The 11484-nt window shown below is 43.7% G+C and overlaps 1 long non-coding RNA gene across 1 annotated transcript; it reads left to right on the top strand.

Annotated features, from left to right (window-relative positions):
• The first annotated feature begins 211 nt into the window (after positions 1-211).
• LOC120993291 lies at positions 212-3669 on the top strand. The gene is made up of 4 exons (XR_005777198.1): positions 212-294; positions 1059-1122; positions 1980-2018; positions 3233-3669. It is a non-coding gene; the product is annotated as an uncharacterized LOC120993291 (long non-coding RNA).
• The last annotated feature ends 7815 nt before the right edge of the window (positions 3670-11484 follow it).

Here is an 11484-nt window from a genome sequence, read left to right as displayed (position 1 = left end):
GTTAATTTAAAATCAAAGTTTTCCTAAACTTTGGACTGAATTCTGCTTCAGATGCTTCGCTTCACTCAACACTACTTATTTACATAAAGTTGCACCAGCTCTTAAAGATCATAATGTTCATGTATTCCTGGTAAAATAATTTAATATTACATAATGACATCAATGACACATTATACACCAAAACTAGGTCACCGATCACACACCCTGATCACACCCATACCCTCAATGTATATATAATAGCACACCAGTAATATCCCTGCATCACCAGAAGACAATACACAGTGCATCATCCAGGTATGTACCAAAGCTTGTACTCTTATCTGGAGAAAATATATTATATAATTTCACCAATATGATAGGTTTGTACTAACATCACAAAGGGGCCTCACTTTGGGGCTGGTTCATACCTCTACATGCACTTCAATACAAAGGATCCAGAGATTGGTTCTACCAACTCTTAGAGTAGAAAGCAGGATCAGGCTCCCATTGCAGATTCTTATCCGTTATTTTCTTCTATTGCCTTTCAAATGAGGAGACAAAGTCCTTCCTAAAATCTTATCACCCACTGGAAAGCAGTTTGAAGCCAACCAGAGCTGATAGCTGACTTGTCTTTTCTTGTTTCATTGTAAGGTTTGTCCCATCAGTTGGGGAATATGGATAACATGGAGAATTCTTCATTATGGGGGACTCAGCATGTCCATGTGTTACATGGATGCATATTCACTTGTATTGCTGACATGTAATACCACATTTCTCCTGAAGTGGCCACTGCAGGGAAACTGAGGCGGCCACATTGTGCTTCCCTTACAGATCACCAGAGATTAGAGAAGCTGCACCCACATCCATCAGTAGATTGTGGATGTGACTTCAATCTGAAATGAAGTTGTCATACTTTGAAAATATCCAACTGATTTACTAAAATGTGCCATCATGGTGTGTGTGTTGGGAGTGGGGAAGCAACTTAGTACAAGAACAGACAAAGTATGAATCCTATAAGTATATTTGCAGACCTCTGATAATGTTTGTTCTCTCTAATCAATTCAATTCATTATTTATAGGAAAAAAGTTAGACCTCCCAGTTAAACATGACACGAACAATCACATTGCTGCTGATATCCCTAGGTGAGTTGCACATATGATATGTTTGTATACTATTGGTTCTTACTGCAAATTACATCCCCAAGTAAAAGCATTGGTTTTTACTTTTTATTTTACTAGTATTTCATTGTCACTCGGGTCTCTGTAGATAATCAATGAACAGTTTAGATTTCAGACTCTAGCAGCTCTTTCTCTCCCTTTCAGAGCAGGAAGTCTCAGCACAAACTCAAGAACAATTTATTTGCTGAACTATATGATACCAATCAGCTACATACAACTAAACCCTTACCTCTCTATGTTTCTGAAGCTGATGAATCTTCCTCAGTACTAGCTAGGACCAGCAAGAAATACAGCAGTGTCACCAAGTAGATTGTCCTCAAAAGGTGGAACCCACAAAATCATGTCCGATTGGTGAAACTCAATACATTGTAGGAACATATAGTGACGTTCATTAGGTCATTGCCATCTGCTGTAAGAGCAATATAAACCTTCCCGTAACAGACCATAGTCTCTCAAAATTTCTTATAAAATGTTTGCATCCTTACAGGCAGTGGTACAGTCAGCGTCTGGTCCTTGGTGGGCAATGAAAGTATTCAGTAGTCTCATCTCTACTGTCTGCTCATTAGAAGACAGATACTTCCAAATTATTATTGAAGGGGAGGCAGGGACATAGCATTATGGATAATTTTCTAACTTTTAACGAGGACCCCTGTGGTGACCAGGCCCCATTGTATCTCCTACCTCAGTAGTCCCTCTCATACCCTTCATCTTGTTGGACTGCTGACAGCACTAGGTACCGGTTTCTTAGAAACTCCTCGCGTTCCATATGTTCTTTGAATTTTTCTTTACACAAACTAAGCATTTTTATTTTCATTTTGCAGGTGTGCTCCTTGCTCTGGTAACAGCACAATTAATACCTGGTAAGGATTTGTTACTATAAGTATTTGATTTTACTTTCTCCATATCGAGTCTATAGTCCCCGGGTAACAGTCCATTAGTCAAAGTGACAGCTGCTGCTCCGGCCATAAAATGGGCTCAGAATTGTTGTTTCTTCAAATTGAAACCATCATTCCCAATGAGACTTTCTATTAGTGGTGACATTGTAACATACCAATAAACCATTAACTCGCCCTCACAAAACAACAGATGGGATAAAGGCAACCAGTGTATAATACTAAACTATATTATACTATACTGAGTCGATGAAAGTGTCCAAAGAACAAGAATGAATCTTCTACAGTCTAGTTTAAAGGGTTGTCCATGTTCAGAGCTGAGCCCGGACATAACCCCTTCTTCCCTCATTCAGCATGAATGAGTTGAGCATCGGAGCATTTCACGCTCCAATGTTTCCCCTTGTCCTGCCGTGCATAGCGCAGGGCAAGGGCTTTTTCTTTTCCTCCGGTGAGGTATCGGGTCTCACTATGGGTATCCTAGGCAGAGACTTCCACCTAGCAGTGAGCCCGGTGACGTCACCAGCACTAACGGCCGGTCTTTACTGCTTCCCTAGCACATGCAGGTGAATTACATCACTAGGTATGGATAGTTGGTTTGGTCTTACCTTTTATATAAGAAACATCTTCCCTCGTAAAGATCTTTAATAAAAGAAGAACTTTCTGCTAAAGGATGTGACTCCATCAACTATCTGTACCTAGTGGTCTCACACCTCTGGTGTCTCGGAGCAATGCTATCAGCCGAGGCCTCACACTATACCTGGATTCCTTGGTTTATATATCTAGACTGGCATTTCAGCACACACCTGGTTTGCCAGATAAAGGAATGCAATGGGACGATCCTTGCTCTTTTGACACTTCCATAGCAATTCAAATTATTATTTTTGATTACCTAAAGGGGTTTTCCAATCCCACCTAATTTTCACCAGGGTCGGGAGAGTGTGTAAATGAAAGTAAATGAGCCACAGACGGTGTCCCTAAGCTGCATATCAACAGCCAAGGGTCCGACTGATACTATAAAACAAAGGCTGCTTTTAGAAACAGCGCCCCCTCCTGTCCATGGAATAGAGCTGATACTACAAACATCCTCTGGAAAGGCGTGGCACTACACTTTTGGAAGAAAGCAGCCATGTTTTCCTAATCCCAGACATTCTTTTAACTTGTTCTTAATTCTTCTTTTGCAGACTGTACAGATGGCAAAGTATATACTGATTGTGGGAGCGACTGTCCACCAACCTGCGATAACCCGAATCTTACATGCAATAAAATGTGTGTTTCAGGTTGTTTCTGCCCAAAGGGCACTGTAGAAAATATCTGGGGTGAATGTGTGGAAAAGGATAAGTGCAGACTCTGCAGCGGGAACACAACATATTCCATTTGTGCCAATAACTGCCCTGGTGTTGTATCTCCCCCAAATTGCCTTAGAATAGAATGTAGGCTAGGCTGTGCATGTAAACCCAACTACGCGCTCCTACCTAACAGCAAGAGATGTGTCCTTCCACGGGATCTCCCCAAAGTTGGCTTAAACAAGTAAACCATCCCATGTGTGTCTTATTAGCAATCCTCAAAAATTAAAGTTTGAGATGTGTCTGATGAAAATAAAATGATTGCTGACATTGTTTTTATCTATTTTCATTGATTCATTAAAAAGCGATCTGGGATCTTTGACACTGACCAATCTCTGACCAATCAGATCACAATCAGTCTATATTGCTGTGGAATTGATCTACTGATCTGATTGTGATGTGTCTCATTTGCAATAAAGTCTTTGTGACTTAAAGGGAGTCTGTCAGCAGTTTTCTTTTTATAAAACTGCTGACAGACACACAGTAGCTAGGGGTTGAAGAAAGCTGGCGATACATACCTTTACCCTGTGTGTTATTGCATGTAAACTTAAAATCCTCCAGAAGAGCCAGTCACATTGACTTTTAAGACATTGTAAAGGTGCCAAGATGATTACAGTCATAATTCAATGGATAGGTCATTGGATTGGGGAACCTGCTCATTGTCAGGACCAGATTAAAGTTAGTGGCGGTCCCCATCCTACCACCATGACCTGGATTTCAGTAAATCCCTCATGAATGATACATGTAGGAAAACTGAGCATGGATATGCATGGGCCAATATATAAAGGTCTAGGGGAGCTATAAACATGGCCAAGCCAGTGATTCTCGCTCATCTGCATGGCCACCTCTGTCTGATATTCCAGTGTAAGTTCTGGTATCGATAGGATTTACTACAGACAAAATACATGTGATGGACCAATCTACAGATTATAGCAGGACCTGGATGGACCACGATATGCATCATAGAGTAAAAATACTTATGTTCCTCAGTAGATCCATATATGGAGGGTCAAAATCTTATCCTGAACAGAAGATTGGGTGCAGTAGACTGAATTGTACGAAAATAGGATCGCGCTGCAGATAATCCTGAAGTCCTCTTTCACAACCTTTCGGTTTTACATGCATTTTACAAGTACTCAAAAATTCCTCCCTTTATCCAAACCTATAAAAACCAAGGGGTCGTAGACTAGTGAAGCACATTCACATATATGTCCCGTAAAGAGGTTTATTGTACTCACAAAGTTACACTTGTAATCAGCATATCAGAATATAATATCTCCACGCTGCCCAACCCGGGTTTCACTGCTTGAGCTTCGTCAGGGGCGTCTACTTAGGACTAGAGATGAGCGAACTTCTGTTTTAAGTTCGGCGTCTAAAGTTCGGCTTCCGGTTAGCGGAGGATCCCGATATGGATTCCGAATTCCGTTGTGGTCCGTGCTAGCGGAATCAATAATGGCCATTATTGATTCCGCTACCACGGACCACAACGGAATTCGGAATCCATATCGGGATCCTCCGCTAACCGGAAGCCAAACTTTAGACGCCGAACTTAAAACAGAAGTTCGCTCATCTCTACTTAGGACTAAGTACCATAAACCTCTTTACTGGACATATATGTGAATGTGCTTCACTATTCTACGACCCCTTGGTTTTTATAGGTTTGGATGAGGGGAGGAATTTTATGAGGACTTGTAAAACGCATGTAAAACCACACGTGGATAGAGGACTTCAGGATTATCTGCAGCGCGATCCTATTTACATACAATTTGGATTTAAAGTGAACTTGACCCACATCACTATACTAGGATCTGCAGCGTGAAAAGTCCAGGCAACGTATCGGAGACCTTTTTTTCCCCTTTTTTCTTTCTGCAGTAGACTGAAGACTGTTTGATATAACCATATTGAGCTTTATGGAGATAGAGTCAGTATAATGCAATGTATAACTATTGGAGCTGCACATGGCATTATATCCTCCAGGAGCTCACAAAGCAAAATAAGGTTTACCGACTGAGATATCCAAAACATGTACTATGGCTTGTTTGCTAATTCTCATTTTGTCTGTATACAGGAGCTCTGTATTCCTGATGAATGATGTACTTTTGGCTGCCTCCACTAGGGGGAGCTAACTGCATTTGGATGTATACAACTAGCATTGAACTCATCGGCGGCTGTATATATATGAATGCTGGCATTTCCCCCTAGTGGTGAATGCAGATATCTGCAGTCACAATGTCTCAGCAAGCAAAGGAGCAGTTTATTGATGGGAACTTCATGGCCATGGGATCCAGAGCAGTTTTGTGCTCTACTTCTATTCTCTCTGCCTTAGCAACACCATAGAGCTATAGGGTTTGGTTCCTCAGTTAGGTTCGACATGTCTGCTGCAGTTGCTAAAGGCTTCAAGCAGAATTTGAAAACCTCAGAATCTTAGGGATACAATTGTTGAGAACGGTTCCAGAGTCACAGGAGCGGTCATACTTCCCTGTGGCTCCGATGCAGAGTGTTTACAGAAGCAAGCTGCATACAGTAGAGCATGGGTAGGCAACCTCCGGCTCTCCGGGTGTTGTGAAACTACAATTCCCAGGGGACATCCTAAAACATTTAATGTGAAAATGGCTTAATGTACCAGATCTCAGCTTCCCAAACCTATCCTGGAAGTTTGATGGATTTTGGCTACCCATAAGGCAAATAAGTGACATTATGCTTGTTTTTTGGGGAGCTTAACCTCTTACGGACACAGGGTGTACAGGTACGCCCTGTGTATTTCTGATCAGTGTCGCATGGCGGGCGGTGATCAGAACGGGGTGCTTGCTGAAATCATTCAGCAGGCACCCTGTGACAATGCTGAGGGGTGTCCTGTGACCCCCCCGTATCGGCTATCGCTAAAAAACGCAGGTCAATTCAGATTAATATACACCACCAATCACCCTCCGTAGATCCTGTGAGGTGGCGGTGACGCCACCTCTCAGGATCGCCTGTGATTGGCTGGACAGACTGGTGGACGGAGCGCCGCTCTCCCCGCCCACAGACTTCCGTGTGAGCGAGGAGAGAGGAGTCCCGTGTCGGTCCCTCTGCCTTCCACGCGATCTGCCGCCATCCGTGGCCCCTGAGCCACCATAAAGTGCCATCTGGCACATAAACATTTAGGGAGAGCTTTAGGTTAGGCAGGGAGAGCACCCAGATCTGAGGTTGTCTGAGGTCCACAGGACCCCAGGGGTGCTGCAGCTTGCCACCCCCCCACACATTTTTTTGGGCGCAAGAGCTTTTTTTTTGTGGGTGCGCTGACTGTGGCCGGCACTCTTAGCCGTAAAAGAGCGTCTGGCCACTGTTTAGCACATCGCCCACCCCACCGCAGGGTATACGTAAAAACACACCGTCCCCCCACACATACACACACTAAATAAAGTTTTACACACACACTCCCCTTTAGCGTTAGAAGATGGCCCGCCGGATATTCTCGGCCGAGGAGGCATATGCTTAGTTGCTCTCCGACTCCGAGAGCCCCAGTGAGGACGAGAATGACCCCATTTTCCTGTTGTCATCCTCGTTCTCCTCATCATCTAGTGATGATGATGAGCCCTCAAGGCGGCGGAGCCAGGAGCCCCCCATGCCAGGGACCCTGTGGCCCACAGTAGTATGAGCAGCCCTGGGGCTCGTACTAGTTCTCCGGCCCACCAGACATTTCAGCAAAATTCTCTGTCTAAAATACCAATGGCGCTCCTTCTCTTCTGAGCCGTGTAGTTCACCCGCAGATCACTCTACATCCACATATGAGGTATTTTCTGACTCAGAAAAAATTGGGCTACGAATTTTGTGGTGCTTTTTCTCCTTTTAAGACTTGTAAAAATGAAATAAAAGGGGCTACAAGAACATGTTAGTGTAAAAAAAGGAGATTTTGAATTTTCTCCTCCACTTTGCAGCTATTCCTGTGAAACACTTAAAGGGTTAACAAACTTTCTGAATGTCATTTTGAATACTGTGAGGGGTGAAGTTTTCATAACGGGGTCATTTATAGGGGTTTTCTAACATAAAGTAGACATATTGAATATGCTAATCAATATATAATTTATTTGGCATGTCCATTTTTCTTACAAGCAGAGAGTTTCAAAGTTAGAAAAATGCTAAATTTTCCAATGTGTCGGCGAAAATTTACCACTAACATAAAGACGAATATGTCACGAAAAAAAACTATCTCGGAATCAGTATGATAGGTAAAAGCATCCCAGAGTTATTAATGCATAAAGTGACACTGGTCAGATTTGCAAAAAATTGCCTGGTCCTTAAGGTGAAAATGTGTAGGGGCTTAGGTTCAAGGTAACTCTTTACCAAATTTGAGCGTAGCCTGTCCGCTCTACGAGCAGTAATGGAAGGATACATAGGCACAAATTTCTCTAAGACTGAGTCCGTTTGAAGAACATGCCAATGTCTGGCCAAAATGTCTTTCATCTCTTACCATCGGGAGTGATAAGTGGTCACGTACCTGATTTTTGTATCCGTAGCTTTATATTTCTTCACCTGTAGTAAATAAGATTGTTTCTGTGATTTCGCTCTATAATACGCCCTCTTAATAGATCTTCGACTATATCCTCTTGTTAGGAATCGATTCATCAAATCAGTTGCCTGTTTTTCAAACGTGCTATCATCTGAACAGATCCTCCGTGTACGCAGGAACTGTCCTGTGGGGATGGCCTTTATGGTATTTCTAGGGTACAAGTTCCCAGGAGGACAAAGAGGAAGTGAAGTGGTGGCCATTTTGGAAAAGGGAAAATGCAGTTCTATTGCCCTGGATCCTCAGAAGCAAACTCCAGAGGTCTGAGTGAGTATTTCAGGGGAAAATAACCTTGCTAAAGACTGTATGGGACTATTATCTGCCTGACAGTGCCTTATATCCTCCAAAATTGCGCAGTTGCAGTGACTCTTAAAGGAGCCATGCACCAATTCTGCTGTCGTTGCCCTTAGCAACGCGCGTTTAAATTGCAATCTAGCCTACATTGACCCCTCTAGTCTGGTACAGGATATCAAAAGCCATGTCTAGACAGCGAAGATAGCGCCCACTTGGACTGCAGTGATCTCCCAGCGGCAGCTGCAGCCGCCTGCGTCATGCCTCTTACTATACCATACTACAAACCAAATTCCAAAAAAGTTGGGACACTATACAAATCGTGAATAAAAACTGAATGCAATGATGTGGAGGTGCCAACTTATAATATTTTATTCAGAATAGAACATAAATCACGGAACAAAAGTTTAAAATGAGAAAATTTACCATTTTAAGGGAAAAATATGTTGAATCAGAATTTCATGGTGTCAACAAATCCCCAAAAAGTTGGGACAAGGCCATTTTCACCACTGTGTGGCATCTCCCCTTCTTCTTACAACACTCAACAGACGTCTGGGGACCGAGGAGACCAGTTTCTCAAGTTTAGAAATAGGAATGCTCTCCCATTCTTGTCTAATACAGGCCTCTAACTGTTCAATCGTCTTGGGCCTTCTTTGTTGCACCTTCCTCTTTATGATGCGCCAAATGTTCTCTATAGGTGAAAGATCTGGACTGCAGACTGGCCATTTCAGTACCCGGATCCTTCTCCTACGCAGCCATGATGTTGTGATTGATGCAGAATGTGGTCTGGCATTATCTTGTTGAAAAATGCAGGGTCTTCCCTGAAAGAGATGATGTCTTCTGGATGGGAGCATATGTTGTTCTAGAACCTGAATATATTTTTCTGCATTGATGGTGCCTTTCCAGACATGCAAGCTGCCCATGCCACACGCACTCATGCAACCGTATACCATCAGAGATGCAGGCTTCTGAACTGAGCGTTGATAACAACTTGGGTTGTCCTTGTCCTCTTTGGTCCGGGTGACATGGCGTCCCAGATTTCCAAAAAGAACTTCGAATTGTGACTCGTCTGACCACAGAACAGTCTTCCATTTTGCCACACTCCATTTTAAATGATCCCTGGCCCAGTGAAAACGCCTGAGCTTGTGGCTCTTGCTTAGAAATGGCTTCTTCTTTGCACTGTAGAGTTTCAGCTGGCAACGGCGGATGGCACGGTGGATTGTGTTCACTGACAATGGTTTCTGGAAGTATTCCTGAGCCCATTCTGTGATTTCCTTTACAGTAGCATTCCTGTTTGTGGTGCAGTGTCATTTAAGGGCCCGGAGATCACGGGCATCCAGTATGGTTTTACGGCCTTGACCCTTACGCACAGAGATTGTTCCAGATTCTCTGAATCTTCGGATGATGTTATGCACAGTTGATGATGATAGATGCAAAGTCTTTGCAATTTTTCGCTGGGTAACACCTTTCTGATATTGCTCCACTATCTTTCTGCGCAACATTGTGGGAATTGGTGATCCTCTACCCATCTTGGCTTCTGAGAGACACTGCCACTCTGAGAAGCTCTTTTTATACCCAATCATGTTGCCAATTGACCTAATTAGTGTTATTTGGTCTTCCAGCTCTTCGTTATGCTCAAATTTACTTTTTCCAGCCTCTTATTGCTACTTGTCCCAACTTTTTGAGGAATTGTTGACACCGTGAAATTTTGAATCAACGTATTTTTAAAATGATACATTTACTCGGATTAAACATTTGATCTGTCATCTACGTTCTATTACAAATAAAATATTGACATTTGCCATCTCCACATCATTGCATTCAGTTTTTATTCACAATTTGTTTAGTGTCCCAACTTTTTTGGAATCCGGTTTGTACTTTGGAGCACCTTGGCTCCCACGTTATTCAGGAGAACCCCATTCACTCAGGGAATTCCATGATAAAACGTTGGCTACTTTTAAGCTATATTCAGTATCTCAGGACCAGAAAGAGAAAATCCTGATTGGCCAGTTACAGGGAACTGCTCTCCGGGAGGTTAAGTCCTTGCTTCTCCACACATACTTGAAGTCAAGGAGGCAGCGGCCTCCTTGCTTCAAGTCATGGTAACCACGCCCCCTTCCCAGCCCCTTCGCTGTGACTGACAGCGCTTATGCAGAGAGTTCGGCAAAGCCAGACGAACTGCCGGTTGTCAGTCAGATCGAAAGGGCAGGGAAGGGGGGCGTGGTTGCTGTGACTTGAAGCAAGGAGGCCGCTGCCTCCTTGACTTCAAGCATGTGGGCAGAAGCGCGCCGGACAGGGGATAAAACAACGTTTTCAGTACTTTTGCTGAATCTGACTTCAGGAAGAAAGGCATCATCAGAAACAAACTGCTGGCTACACGCATGTACTGCTGGCGGCTTGGGATGGTTTTGGGAGGTGACAGGTTTCCTTTAAGATGCACTTCTTTGGGAAACGACAGCAGTTGGAGAAGACTTTAAGATACTTTGCCCTGTCCCTGCAGGAAGCCCTGCGGGCAGTTATCCACACAGATTCCCGTGAAGCTGAGGGACAAGAGCAGACCCTCAGAGAGCAGTTTATTGAAGGTGTCCTCAACGAATCCCTCAAACGTCAGCTGAAGATGTTGTCAGCTCAGCACCCAGATACCCCTTTTTTGGATTTTAAGGAGCTTGCTATCGGCATCTTAGGGGAAAGTCCTAATTCTGAATCTCCTGAAGACAGGAAGGCATGGCCTGTCCTACAACCTGCTGCACACAGCCAGATAGAGGAGTGTGGGGCTCAGGCGCCCGTCCTAGATGCTGTCGCAGCCCTGAAAGCTCTAGTCTCCCTAATAGCTCAGAATATGGAGAGGATGAGGAAGGAGCTAGAGTGACTGAAACAGGAGCCCAAGGCTGAGAAAGGGACTACTAAACCGAGAAATTGTCCTACATCTGGTCCACGAGAAGATCGACGGTAACCGACTGGTAGGTTGTCAGACCCTGGAAATTAAGATGCCAGAAAGCGTGTATGCTGACATTGTCAGAGGTCTGGACACACTGAAAGGGACTGCTGGCAGTTAAACGGGTACCCCTGAGGCCAAGGAACGCCCTTCAGGAGGAAGAATATTAGGTCCCGAAGATACGGCTTTCATGCCTTGATACGTGAGCGCCTGCCCTGTGGTTGAAGTTACCATCAATGGAGTAATGTTTTCTGCTTTGATAGATATGGGATCTCAAGTGACTACCATCCGTCAATCCGCATTTGAAAGATGCCGGAA

This window comes from Bufo bufo, chromosome 1 (genome assembly GCF_905171765.1).
Source record: "Bufo bufo chromosome 1, aBufBuf1.1, whole genome shotgun sequence".
In the NCBI taxonomy this organism is placed as follows: domain Eukaryota; kingdom Metazoa; phylum Chordata; class Amphibia; order Anura; family Bufonidae; genus Bufo; species Bufo bufo.
The sequence above is the reverse complement of the archived record's forward strand: the minus strand, read 5'-3'. Positions and strand labels throughout refer to the sequence as shown.